The sequence below is a fragment of the Pantherophis guttatus genome, chromosome 4 (assembly GCF_059756535.1).
Source record: "Pantherophis guttatus breed Tessera chromosome 4, ASM5975653v1, whole genome shotgun sequence".
In the NCBI taxonomy this organism is placed as follows: domain Eukaryota; kingdom Metazoa; phylum Chordata; class Lepidosauria; order Squamata; family Colubridae; genus Pantherophis; species Pantherophis guttatus.
Window position 1 is genome coordinate 4,613,954 of NC_142066.1, and position 14,582 is coordinate 4,628,535.

At 46.9% G+C, this 14,582-nt stretch overlaps 1 long non-coding RNA gene across 1 annotated transcript in view; it reads right to left on the bottom strand.

Annotated features, from left to right (window-relative positions):
• LOC132709824 (uncharacterized) overlaps positions 1 to 13,989 on the bottom strand; it is a 30,373-nt gene extending 16,384 nt beyond the window's left edge. Inside the window, exon 1 of the long non-coding RNA XR_009620801.2 lies at positions 12,698 to 13,989. This is a non-coding gene — a long non-coding RNA (uncharacterized LOC132709824). The remainder of the gene's footprint in view (positions 1 to 12,697) is intronic.
• Between the last annotated feature and the right edge of the window lie 593 nt (positions 13,990 to 14,582).

The following is a 14,582-nucleotide window of genomic DNA, read 5'->3' on the forward strand; positions in this document are numbered from 1 at the left end:
CCCCTCCCGCGCGGCGTATTTTCTATTCCCTTCCCCAGCGGACAAAGATGGACGTGAATTTTAAGAACTGGATGAAGATGGAAACTTGTGGGTTTAAAGAAGGAGGCTCAAAAAAATTGAAAACCCACCGCCCTTACACAGATACCAAACAAACGACACGAGCGGGAGGGAAGTTAAGGAAAGCTAAATGGAAGAACAGCTGATCCGTCACTACCCGCCCTGTTCTCAACTCTCCTTCACCCCCACAACGTCACACCCCAGACTTGGGGGGGAGAAAAAAAAATTGTCTTTCTGTTGTGTATTTAAAGTGAGGGGGTGGGAAGGTTGGGGGAATGACTTCAAAAAATAAAAATAAAATAAAAATTATATTAAAGAAAAAACATCTCGTAGGAAAAGAAAAGACCAAAGGCGAGATGATTTGAGATACCAAAAAAAAAACACAAAAAAACAACAACCCCAAAAACTCGGGGGGGGGGTGTAGAAATTTGGGGGTTTTGTTTCAGTTTTAATTCCTCATTTAGGTAAAGCTAAAGGTTCCCCTCACACATATGTGCTAGTCGTTCCCGACTCTAGGGGGCGGTGCTCATTTCCGATTCAAAGCCGAAGAGCCAGTGCTGTCCGAAAATGTCTCCGTGGTCATGTGGCCGGCATGACTAAACGCCAAAGGCGCACGGAACGCTGTTACCTTCCCACCAAAGGTGGTCCCTGTTTTTCTACTTGCATTTTTTACGTGCTTTCGAACTGCTAGGTTGGCCGAAGCTGGGACAAGTCACGGGAGCTCACCCCGTTACCCGGCGCTAGGGATTCGAACCACTGAACTGCCGACCTTTCGATCGACGAGCTCAGCGTCTTAGCCACTGAGCCACCGTGTCCCTACTAATTCCTCATTTAAGGCGTTGCAAATGAGTCTGTAAATTTCCAAGTCTCTACGTCTCTTCTAAGTTTCTGAATGCGCAGCCGTTTTTTGTTCCGAATGGAGGGGGCGTATGTGAAATATCTCCATCACCGCGCAGTTGGAAGTTTTCAGAATGAGAATACAGGTAGCCCTTGCATTATAATCATTTGTTTGCGAAAGTTAGGATGGTCCTGAAAATCGTGCCAACCGGTCCTCACGTTTTACAACCGTTGTAGCGGCCCTGCAGTCACATGATCATGATTCAGGGGCTTGGCAATAGCAATAGACTTATACATCGCTTTACAGCCCTCTCTAAATTGTTTACAAAATCAGCATCTTGCCCCCCCCCCCAATAATCTGGGTCCTCGTTTTACCGACCTTGGAAGGATGGAAAGGTGAATCAACCTTGAGTCGGTCAGGATCGAACTGCTGGCAGTCGGCAGTGAGTGGATAGGATAGGATACAATAGCAATAACACTTAATCTTATATACCGCTTCACAGCCCTCTCTAAGCCGTTTACAGAATCAGCGTCTTGCCCCCAACAATCTGGGTCCTCGTTTTACCGACCTCGGAAGGATGGAAGGCTGAGTCAAACTGAGTCAGTCAGGATTGAACTGTCGGCAGTCGGCAGTGAGTGGATAGAATAGAATAGAATAGTAACAGCACTTAAGACTTATATACTGCTTTACAGCCCTCTCTAAACCGTTTAGAGTCAGTGTCTTGCTCCGAACAATCTGGGTCCTCGTTTTACCAACCTCGGAAGACTAGAAGGTAGAGTCAATCTTGAGTCAGTCAGGATCGAACTCCAGGCAAGGGGCAGAGTTTGCTTACAATACTGCATTCTAACCACTGCGCCACCACAGCTCTTGCATTCGTTCAACGCATTTATGACCATTGCAGCATCCCACATTCACATAGTTGTCATTTTGTGACCTCAGCCAGTTTCTGACAAACTGGCAGGGAAGGTCGTCGTAAGTCATGGTTATGTGCACTTATTCACTTACTTTCCCTACCAGTTCGCAAATGTGAGCACGCGCGCCTTAAGCACATGCGCCCGGCCTCAAAAACGTGCCTAAATAGGACATAATAGAGCTAGGGCGGGATGGGTGAGATTTTTATTACCGGTTCGCTTGAACCGGTCCAAACCGGCTGAATACCACTCAGCCGGTTTGGACCGGCTGAGATGAAGTCTCTCTTGAAGAACTACGGTAATTCGCTTAATGATCACGACAAGACCTGATACCTCACTTAACAATGCTTAGTGATGAATGTTTCAGTCCCTGTTGTGGTCGTAAGACGAGGACTACCTGCAATACAGTTCTGTAACAGTCCCTTTTTAAAAAAAAATTAGGATGTTCGGGAATGAAATTTTTGTGTTGGCCCGTTTCTCTTGCACATTCCGAATCTCGTTTCCGAAAATCTCGAAACGGTCCAGAAATGTTCATTTTTAGGAAAAAATGCCCCGTCTCTGGTTTGTTGTTGCAATGCATCAGAGAGATAAATGAATAGGGAAGGGGATTTTAATTTTGGCAATTTTAAGACTTGTGGACTTCAACTCCCAGAATTCCCCAGCCAGCATAGCTGGCTGGGGAATTCTGGGAGTTGAAGTCCACAAGTCTTAAAGGGGCCACGTTTGAGAAACATGGCCTTAAATGAAGCATCCAAAGATCGGCTTGAAATTGGGAGATTGGCTTGGAGTTGGCTGGGGAATTCTGGGAGTTGAAGTCCACAAGTCTTAAAGGGGCCACGTTTGAGAAACATGGCCTTAAATGAAGCATCCAAAGATCGGCTTGAAATTGGGAGATTGGCTTGGAGTTGGCTGGGGAATTCTGGGAGTTGAAGTCCACACGTCTTAAAGTCGCCATGTTTGGAGACCCCTGAAATAGAGGCAACTTAGAAACGCCTCCATTTTCATCTTCCTCAGAGATAGAAACGGTGCTAGAGAGAAGGACAACCCCCTTACAACAGTTCATTTAGCAACCGCTCAAAGTTACAACGGCGCTGAAAATAATGGGAGTTATGACTGTGTTTCAGAGTTACGACATTTGCAGCGTCCCCAGGGGTCATGTGATCAAAATTCAGATGCTTGGCAACTGGTTCATATTTATGACGGTCGCAGTGTCCCGGGGTCATGTGTGACTTCTCTTTTGCGACCTTCTCACAAGCCAAGTCAACGGGGAAACCCGATTCACTTAACAACCGGGTTCCTAACTTATCAACTGCCACGAGTCACTTAATAAGCGAGGCAAGAAAGGTCGTAAAACGAGAGCAAAACTCCCTTCACGTCTCGCTTAGCAACAGTAAAGTTGGGCTGAATTGTGGTAAGTCGAGGACTACCTGTATTTGAAAAATACAGAATAGCCAAATACCGGTCATCCTTGATTTACGACCATTCTGGTTAGTGACTGTTTCAAGTTGCAACAGCGCTGAAAAAAAGTGACTTACAACCGTCTTCACACTTACGTCCCCATAATCATCATCCTCTTTTAACGACCCCATAATCCCTTGCAGGGTGGAGTCTGGGCAATTGAATGGAGCTGAGTGTTTACTGGCCAGATGCCCTTCCTGTTGCCAATGCGGAGTTCACAGCAGATATATTCTCATTGTGCCCAGAGAGAGAAATATCTGCCTCTACCCAAGATCGAACTCACAGCCTCCTGATTGTGAGGTGACAGCTCCATGTCTAGGCCACCGCACCACTCCACTTACATCCCCATAATAACGTGATTAAAGTATAGCCCCTTGGCAACTGACTCGTAATTATGACGGTTGTGGTATTGTGGTGTGCTGGGCTCACGGGATCCCTTTTGCGACACTGACGAGCAAAGTCAACGGGGAAAGCCAGATTCACTTAACAATCATGTGACTAATGTAACTACTGCAGCAATTCACTTAACAACTGTAGGCAAGACAAAATGGGGGCCAACCTCATTTTGCAACTGTCTCGCTTAGCGTCAGAAAATTGCGATTGTAAATTGAGGACTACCTGTAATGGACCTAATGTGACTGACAAGGTGCCCCAGTGGCTAAGACACTGAGCTTGTCAATCAGAAAGGTTGGCAGTTCGGCGGTTTGAATCCCTAGTACAGGCGTGAGCAAGGGGCTGGACTAGATGACCTCCAAGTTCCCTTTCAACTCTGTTACTGTTATTAATGGATCACCTTATTTCTATCCACTCCAAGTTCCCTGATTCCATCAGGATGTTTTTGATTTAATTGGGGGCAACACACCGAAGTGTAAATAAATCGATTAACCAGATAAGGTAAGTTGCAGAAGAAAACTAACCAAGATTACCGCTAACCAGGTTTGCCCCACCGTAGCCCCCTATAGGTCACTGAATGAATGTCTTGGCCTCCCTGCCTTCCTCTGGTCTGTCAGTTTGATTGTCCCCCATAACGTCTTCTAATGTCGATATACAGCAGTGGCCAAAATTGTGGAAACCTTTTGGGAAAAGTGTATTTTCTAAAACTAGCTAATAACACCACTTTTCTTTTCTTTTCTTTTCTTTTGGAAGTAGTACCATAAAATTATATATCGATGGAAAGATCATTTAATCAAGAATGTAATGCGATACCTTTGATGAAGGATTTGCTATTAGAGTAGCAGTGACAGTATAAAGAAGAAAAGGGAAACACGTAGGAAAAACGAGAGCTACAAAAATGATCCCCATAGAAAAAAAAAGAGATACAAAAATGATCCCTATGTCAGTTAATCCTTAGTTGGGTAATCTTTAGCATGAATAACGGCCTTACAATGTCTTCCCATGGAGGGAACCCAATCTTTTAGTTCTACAGCTGTTACCATGTGAAACCATGATTGAATGATGGCTTCTATTAACTGGGGTTTATTGCTGGGTCGCTTCTGACTAACCAGTTTCTTTTGTCGGCTCTCTAGATTTTCAATCTTGGGTTCAGGTCTGGGCTATTCCCAAGCCATTCCAGCAATGGAATAGGATTATCTTGAAGCTCAAAAATAAAATTCAAACCTCAAAAATACACTTTCCCCAAAAGGGTTTCCACAATTTTGGCCACTACTGTATCTCAAGCTGGACTTCAACTCCCAGAATTCCCCAGCCAGGAATTCTGGGAATTGAAGTCCAGACATCTTGAAATGGCCGACGGTGCGAAATACTGTTCTAGATTCCATCCCCTCTCAAAATTTTTACCTCAGCTCTCTCCAACAGGCCAACAAAATGGGAAACTGAGGAAAAAAAACCCACCCGAAGATTCGCTCTTGAAATATGCAAAACAGATACACAAAATCAGGGCAAAACGGTCAGCAAAGGAGGGAACGAGGCAAGATATTTAGGCGTCCGAGAATTCCATTTTTTTAAAAAAATGAGTTTCTAGTCCTCATGAGGAGCCAAAATAAAACTGGAAGAAGAAACGCTCAACATTTAAAACAGAATTTTGCAACTTTGGTGCAAACAAACAACAAAAAAATGGTAGAACAATTAATGCCCCATCGTAGGTTGTCTTGCATAGTGACGCCACATGGAATGAAAAGTGACGTTCCGATTTTGGGATGCCTTCCCGAAATATCCGAGCCTTTTTTTTTTTTACTCTACAGGTAGTCCTCGACTTAACGACCGCAATTGAGTGCAACATTTCTGTTGCTAAGTGAAACATTGGTGAAGTCAATTTTTGCTCCCTGTTACGGCCTTTTCTTGCCACCGTTGTTAAGCGAATCACTGCAGTTGCTAAGTTAATAACATGGTCGTTGAGTGAATCTGGTTGCCCCATTGATTCTGCTTGTTGGAGGGTCTCCAACAACTATGAGTCAAGTTGCTAAGCGTCCGAATTTTGATCATGTGAGCACGCGGATGCGGGAACGGTCGTAAGTGTGAAAAACGGTCGTAAGTTGCTTTTTCAGTGCCGTTGTAACTTGGTCACTAAACAAATGGTTGTAAATGGAGAACTATCTGTATTGCCAAGGTGGGTTGAATGCTGATTGGCAAAAATATTTCGGCGGCGAAATATTCAATTCCGCTTCAGAAAAATCAACGGACGAATCGCAGGCATTTGGCGGCCTGTTTTAACCAGTGGTGAAATCTACTGGTTATGTGGGCGTGGCTTGGTGTGGGGGGGTAATATGACTGGGTGGGCGTGGCCATTTTTTCTTTTTTAAACTCTTAAAACCATTTTTTCTACAACCTCTTTGGCGAAGAGGTTGTAGAAAAAATGCTTTTAAAAGCCTCTGATGATCCCAGCTGAGTTGCCTGATTGGCAGAGGCTTTTTTTCTTTTAAATGCCTCTGACGATCAGGCAATTCAACTTGGATCGTCAGAGGCGTTTACAAGAAAAAAAGCCTCTGCCAATCAGGCAACTCAGCTGGGATCATCAGAGGCTTTTAAAAGCATTTTTTTCTACAACCTCTGAAAAGCTTTTGACAATCCCAGCTGAGCCGAGTGATCATCAGAGGCTTTTTTTTTTTTTTTTAACTTTTAAAAGCATTTTTTCGGCCGAAGAGGTTGTAAAAAAAAATGCGTTTAAAAGTAAAAAAAAAGCCTCTGATGATTGTGCGGCTCAGCTGGGCATGGCGGGGCGGGGGGAGAGATTTTTGCTACCGGTTCTCTGAACCACCCGCCTCCATTGCTACCGGATCGGGCGATCCGGTCCGAACCGGGAGCATTTCACCCCTGGTTTTAACCCAGTTAAGACTTTAACCCTGGCTTCTCTCAGCCGCTAAGGTCAACTAATGTTCAGCTTGGTTTGTTTTCGAGGAAATTCCGCCAGTTTAATCCATTTATGATTAAGTACGCAAGGTAACCCCCCCTCCCCCAAAATGGTTCAATTTAGCAGCAAAATTTATTAAAAGTGTACGGCAAAGCCGCTAAAATAGGTTACGAAATTGTTCCCTTTTTCTAAACATGACAGCTTTGGAATAGAATTAGAATTGGAATTGGAATTAGAAAGAATTGAAATAGAATTAGAATACAATACAATAGAAAATATGGAATGGAAGAGAAGAGAAGAGAATGAGGGGAGAGGAGAGGAGAGGAGAGGAGAGAAAATATGGAATAGGATAGGATAGGATAGGATAGGATAGGATAGGATAGGATAGAATAGAATAGAATAGAATAGAATAGAAAATATGGAATGGAAGAGAAGAGAAGAGAATGAGAGAGGAGAGGGGAGGAGAGAGAAAATATGGAATAGGACAGGACAGGACAGGACAGGACAGGATAGAATAGAAAATATGGAATGGAAGAGAAGAGAATGAGGGGAGAGGAGAGGAGAGAAAATATGGAATACAATAGGATACAATAGGATAGGATAGAATAGAAAATATGGAATGGAAGAGAAAAGAAGAGAATGAGAGGGGAGGGGAGGGGAGAGGAGAGGAGAGAAGAGAAGAGAGAAAATATGGAATAGAATAGAATAGAATAGAATAGAATAGAATAGAATAGAATAGAATAGAATAGAATAGAATAGAATAGAATGGAAGAGAAGAGAAGAGAAGAGAAGAGAATGAGAGAGGAGAGGAGGGGAGAGGAGAGGAGAGAGAAAATATGGGATAGAATAGAATAGAATAGAATAGAATAGAATAGAATAGAATAGAATAGAATAGAATAGAATAGAATAGAATTGGAAGGGACCTTGGAGGTCTTCTAGTCCAACCCTCTATCAGGCAGGAAACCCTATTCCATTTCAGACAAATGGTTGTCCAATCTCTTCTTACAAAGGAGGAGGGGGGAGAGCAAGAGCAGGAGGAAGAGGAGTGGGGAGGAGGAGGAATAACAGAGTTGGAAGGAACCTCAGAGATCTTCTAGTCCAACCCCCTGCTCAGACCGGAAACTATACAATTTCGGACAAATGGTTGTCCAATCTCTTCTTTAATCTTGAACTATTTGCTACACCGTCCCCAAAGTGGAATGTCCCTAAAGATTTCTGGAAAATGTAGTCCTTGAACTTACGACCGTAACGGAGCCCTTCTTGTTACAGCCCTAAATCACGACGGTTGTAAAACGGGGCCGGTGTGATTTTACAACTTTTTTTGGGGGGCAGCAGTCGTTAAGCAAACGGTGCAGTCGTTAAGCGAACTGATGGTTTGCTGCAGGCCAGTTTTGCTAAAAACCAGAAGTAAATCCCTGGGGTTTTTTTGGGGGGGGGGGAAATCATAAAACGGAATCGTGAAAAACCGCCCCCCCCCCCAGGATGCTGCAAACACTCTTAAATTTGGACCGGTTGCCGAGCCATCAGAAGTTCAGAACTAGGAAGGTCCGTCATAAATTTAAGCAGTCACTCAGCAATCAGTCATAAGGTGAGAACTACCATATTTCCCCCAAAATAAGACCCGGGTTTGTTTTGTTTTTTTGGCCGCCAAAAGAGGCATTAGGTCTTATTTTCAGGAGATGTCTTCCACTGTCTAACCTCGCCGCGGCTGCATCAACGGCCCTGCCTAGCAGGGCCCTGCCATGTGGCGTCTGCCATCCCACTTCTCCTGCGGCCATTTGTCGCCGCTCGTGCGTGGCACACCCAGCCTCCATTTCGCCGTCGGAGGCCTTCAGGAAAGGCCTCTGCAGGAAAGAAAGTAACTGACGGCTCCCCCGACGGCGAAGCCAAGATCGGGAGGGCGCCGTGCGCGTCAATCCGGAGCCAGTTTCTCGGCTGCAGAGGCCTTTCCTGAAGGCCTCTGACAGTGAAACGGAGGCCAGGGGGTGATACTCACAAGATACGGCAAGGGGCCGCAGAAGTGGGCTGGCAGATGTCGGGGTGTGCGAGGCCTGGTTGCAACTGTCCGAAGGTAAGCAGGTATGGGGCACATGGGGCAGCTCCGCCTTGCATCCCCACCCTCGCTTGAGTTTTATCCGTGTGCCTCATCCCGCCTCGTGCAACCAGGTGCAACGGAGGTCTTAACCAGGACTTATTTTGGGGGGTAAGGCTTATATTAGGCGCACGTGTAAAAATCACGCTAGGGCTTATTTTGGGATAGGTCTTATTTTTGGGGAAACACAGTCAACAAGACTGAAAATTTGATTTCAGCTGCTGTCTATGAAATATGCTCACACTCTTACCACAGCAGAAGGTTGGCTGAAACCTCACACTTGGGTTTCACAGCGCTAAGTGTGCAATTTCACAAAAAAGTCTCCGAGCCACGCAAAACAACCCTTTGTGAGCATCCTAGAAATACCCGCAAGACCTCAATAAGGTGTTTCGTGCTCAGAAATTTGTTTCGAAACCGCCAAGCCGGGTGTCAGCAACCCACAGCTCCAGAGCCGCATGCGGCTCTTTCGTCCCCCTGCTGTGGCTCCCTTGTCAACTGAACCCAGCGCTGGCTGGCTCCGCCCCTCATCCTCCCCTCCCAGTCACTCCTCGCCTGACTTGAAACGGCGACGGCGGGGAATAGTGACTTGCCCATTATTCCAGAGCGGGAATGACGCACCCCTGTACTTGCTGACTATATATAGTCAGACGCCACTGGCTCTTTTTTATGATTTTCCGAGATAGATAGATAGATAGATAGATAGATAGATAGATAGATGGAGAAAGAGAGAGAGAGAGAAAGATGAGAGAGTGAGAGATGAGAGAGAGACACAAAGAGAGAGAGATACCTGTTTCCCACAGAAAAGAAAACACCGGGAGCCACAAAACCTGGGTAGGCGTGGCTGGGTGGGAATTATTTTATTTCATTTTATTTTATTAAATTTCTATACCGCCCTTCTCCCGAAGGACTCAGGGCGGTGAAGAGCCACAAGATAAAACACATAAATACAAAAATTTAAAATAAATTAAAAACGAATTAAATAATTTGGCTGAATTTAAAATACCCCATAATTTAAAACAAATTAAAATTTACATTTAAAAAGGGGAGAAGATTTAGGCCAGGCCAGCTTGATGAAATAAAAAAGTCTTAAGCGCGCGACGGAAGGTGCGCAGATCCGGGATCCTCCGTATCTCCAGGGGAGCTCGTTCCAGATCGTAGGTGCTCCCACAGAGAAGGTTCTCCCCCTAGGGGCCGCCAGTTGACATTGTTTGGCCGACGGCACCCGGAGGAGCCCCTCTCTATGGGAGCGTACTGGCCAGTGGGAGGCTATTGGTGGTAGCAGGTGGTCCCTGAATGAGTGATGTTGCTACGCCCGCCCAGGTTTTGTGACTCCCGGTGTTTTCTTTTCTGTGGGAAACGAGTCCAAATGGCTCTTTGAGTATTTAAGGTTGCAGATCCCTGCGCCAAACCTTTCTACCCTCAGACAGGGAACTCTGAACAAAATTGCGCACTACAGACACACAAATATCGGTGCTGATTCTCAGTCATCCGGGTCGTGGTTGTCCCGACGGTGCATTTTTTCACGTGAAACGGCCCGAACCGGCTGAATACCATCACCGACACACAATACACCTATTTCCAGCTCATGATTTCAATCTTAAAACCCAAAGAAGCGGGAAGCTACAGAAAATCAGGAAGGCCTGCAAAAAAAAAAAAATCTCCTGCTAAAACTGCCTGAAAAATGAGGGATTTATGGAAAGATTTCTCGATGTCCACGTTTTGATATCCGATCTCTGCTTGCCACCATCTCTGCTTTTAAACCTTTCGGAATAGGAAAATAATGATTCTCGGGCAAAAAAGGACCATTGTTAAATTTATTACCCTCATAACAAAGAGACATGATTCGTCAATCCATCGATTCATCACATTTAAAAGCGAAGTTTTATAATGAGCGTGCCAATCCTGCTTGGAGAACGGAATCTGGAGCCCGTTTGGCTACGGTGGCTAAGATTTTCAACCTAATAGGAATATTTCAGACTGGAAGAATACAATTGCCATCCACAGATCGTCCTTGACTTAGAGCAAATTGTTTAGCGACCGTCCGAAGTTACAACAGCAATGAAAAAAGTGATGTATGATCATTTTCTCACGTGAGCTTTGCAGTCCCGCGCGCACACGCTCACTTCGTGCACTTTCCTTCCACACATGCACTAGGCCTCAAAAATGTGCCTAAATAGGATGGCATAGAGCCGGGGCGGCCCACGATTTCCGTTACTGGTTCAGGCGAATCGGTCCGAACCGGCTGAATACCACCTCTGCTTATGACTGTTTTTCACAGTTATGATCTTGGCAGCATCCCCCACGATCGATCGCGCGATCAAAATTCACAAGGTTGGCCTCCGATTCATACTATGCTTATGACCTTTGCCGTGTCTCAAGGTCACGTGATCCCCTTTTGCGACCTTCCAACCAGCAAAGTCGACGGGGACGCCAGATTCGCTTAACAACCGAAAGCAAGAAAAATCGTTAAAACTCACCTAACCGACGTCTCGCTTGACAACATCAAGTTTGGGCTCATTTGCGGTTGTACGCAGAGGTGGTATTTAGCCGGTTCGGATCGGTTCGCCCGAACCGGTAGCGGCTCTATGCCATTCTATTTAGGCATGTTTTTGAGGCCAGGCGAATGTGCGGAAGGCGTGTGCGCCAGCAAAGTTCATGCACGGAAGGCTGTGCGAAGGTAAGGACACGCACGCTCACATTTGCAAACTGGTAGGGAAGGCAAGTGAGTACTATCCCTAGTCGTAACGTAAGATCTACCTGTATTTGCAGCCTATGTTTTAAGACAGGCGGGAAACAAAATCAGCCGGCCGGCATTTAAATCTCCAAGGCTTGCTTAAAACTGAAACAAAACAATTATAAAAAAAAGCAAATTAAGAACTCAAGAAGGCTAAAAACGAAACTGCAAATGGCAGAAGAAATAGAAAGAAGCCATTGGGGAAAAAAAAAAAAAGAAATAAAAAGCCAACAGCTAAAGAACACAAAAAGCCAATAATATCGTATTTCACTTGTTGATTTGAATTAGTTCTCCAATTTCTTAGCTGAGGGCTAATTTCGCCCTAGTCCCGAATCGTTCGCTCCAAATGATTGGTGTGTATGACATAAAACGATTATCCCTATCGAACCGTTTGTAATTAGTTAAGTATTTTTTTCCCCACCCCTCCTTCTAAAGCGGTAATCCTATCCTCGCCGAACTCGGTAGAAAATCCCTTTGAACTCCAGAAAAACAATGTAGGATTAGAAGATGGTTAAGGTGCCTAGAATAATTACAGTTCCGTTATTACAGGCGCGCGCGCACCTATATGAATGACCCAGAGGTGGGCTCCACATACTGTAGCAAACCGGTTTACCCAGCAGTGGAAATGTGAGTGTGCACGCACGCTTGCTTCACTTAAATATCATCCCCGCATCTGTGCGGCGTCACAAATCACGGCAATTCGCTCGCTCGGACACGCCGTCCATACATGCATGCAACGTAAAAAAACACAGCAATATAGGACGGGATTGCATCCGCAGGTCGACGCTACCGGTTTGCCCGAACCGGCTGAATACCACTTCTGGAATGACCCTATGGATTTCAACTGAGTCTTAATTTCCAACGAAAAAGCCCATTTAAAAGGGAATTTGAAAAAAGCTTGCTCCAATCCAAATAAGGGAAAAAACACATTTTTTTTTAAAAAAAAGGCGAATATAATGACTCTCCAAATTCATAACATAGGGGGGGAAAGTTTCCGGTGCAAATTTTAAATATTCCCACGCACGCTGCCCCCCACCCCTTCTGCGTCTTTGGCCCTTTGTGCGAAGACATTTAATAGTAGCCCATCAGCTACGTCTCTGAACCCACCCACCGCCAAGCATCACTGGGCTTGTAGTCCACTGGTTGGTCCATGCAAAAGCTTCTCTGGCTCCTCCTGGGGAGAAGGAGGCACCCGATCCATGCCAGGGTATCTCCTGGTCTCAGCCCGCCAGCTGAGCACTGCCCCAACCCACTCAGGCCATTCCGATAGGCCTGCAAGAAAGAAAGATTGAATTCTCACCTCCATGATCCGCGAAGAAGAAGCTGGCAGATGCTTTGAGCTCCTTGACCGGATTCCGTAGGTATCGGTAGTCCCAGGCGGGAAAAAGGGAAAAGAGGGATAACGTCTGGAGAAGGGGAGGGAGGGAGGAAGGAAGGGAAAAGATAGGGAGGAAAAATGAAAGGAGGAGGCTAGGAAGGAAGGAAAAGATGGAGGGAATGAATGAATGAATGAATGAATGAATGAATGAATGAATGAGGGAGGGAAGGAAGGAAGGAAGGAAGGAGGGAGGAAAAAGATAGGGAGGAAAAATGAAAGGAGGCTTAGGAAGGAAGGAAAAGATGGACGGAAGGAAGGAAGGAAAGAAAGAAGAATGAGTGAGGAAGGAAGGAAAGAAGAATGTGAATGAAAAAGGCAGAGAAGGAAGAAAAATGGAGGGATGATAGTGAGGAAGGAAGGAAAAGGGAGGGCTGATAATAGGAAGGAAGGAAGGAAGGAAGGAAGGAAGGAAGGAAGGAAGGAAGGAAGGAAGGAAGGAAAGGAAGGAAGGAACGACGCCAAGCAATTTCTTTTCCCGTGCCCGTAGGGATGCCAAGGTGGTAGCCGGCCAGCGGCGTTGGCAACAATGCCTCGCTTCCGTCCTCTTCTTTGCAGAGTGCTAACCTCAGGGATTCTACTCACGTGCCAGCCGGGGCGATGCCAGCCCCCACCAGCTTTGACTCGGTGCCAAGTTCAGGCGGGCACAGGGGTGCCAAGGAGAAGGACCGTGAGGGAGGGGGAAGACGGTGCAGGCAGAATAGATTAGGGATGCCAAGGCCCAATTCTCGGGGGCTCAGCCAAGCAGCTTTCGCCAAACCACAGCTCCGGCGATGCCCACCTTGTGTGCCTGTGCCCGGGGTTGCTTTCCCAGTGCGATCTACGCCTGCGTCTCGTTTCCTTCCCTGCCTTGTGCCATCCCTCAATCTGAGTCCCTGCGCGACTGCCGGGGCGCCTCCTCCGATGCCCGTCGGCGCTTTGAGCTCTCCACCGTTGCATGGACGCCCTCTTCACCACCCTGCCCGCTTCTCGCCAGCTGCCGCCTGGTACCTAAGTCTCTTTGTAGAGGCCGGAGAAGGGGGGGGCACGGTGCCAAGGCTCCCCAAATGTCCCGAAAGACCCTGCCAGCCTCCGCTCGGATGCCAATCTCTTGCCCTGGCCTTCTCTGCCTCCGTTTGCCTGGCGGGCACCGCCGTGCCAGCTGCTCTCTTTCCCTCCCCTCCGTGCCGGGTTCCATTCCACACCGCGCCCCCCCCCACTCCCTCGGCTGCAATTTGTGAACCAACCTGGCATCTCTCTCTCGCACGCTCTTCCCCCACCCCCACCCCCACCCGCCCAGTTGGCATCGGCGAGGGTGAGCAGAACGAATGCCGCAGAAAGGAGGGAGGGAGGGGAGGAGGGAGGGAGGGAGGGTGGCAGGGCGGGCGGCTGTTCCATGCCAGCTGTCATCACCCCTCCCCTGTGCAGAAGCTCTCCTGGTATCCGGCTGGCACACGCCACCTCCCCCCTGCCATCTTCCCCTCTTTCCTTCTATCACGGGCGTCCTCGCTCAAGCCATCGTTGGCTTCTCTGCCGGCATTCGTTCTCTCTCTCTCTCTCTCTCTTCCTTCTTTCCCTGAGACCTCTGGGCAATATTCTCCTGCCTCCACTCCTCCTTTTCCCTCTTTCTCCATCACCCCATCCTTTCTCTCTCTCTCTCTCTCTCCCGCTGCCCCCTTTCCCCGGTGCCAACCTTCAAACCAGCACCTCATTCCCAAGTACCAGGTCTGGTCCAGGTGCCCTGCTCCTTATGCCCACCACGGGCAAGGGTTTTGTGTCTGTGTGCCTATGTGTGGGTGTGTACGCGCACGGCCACGTCTATCTCGGGGAA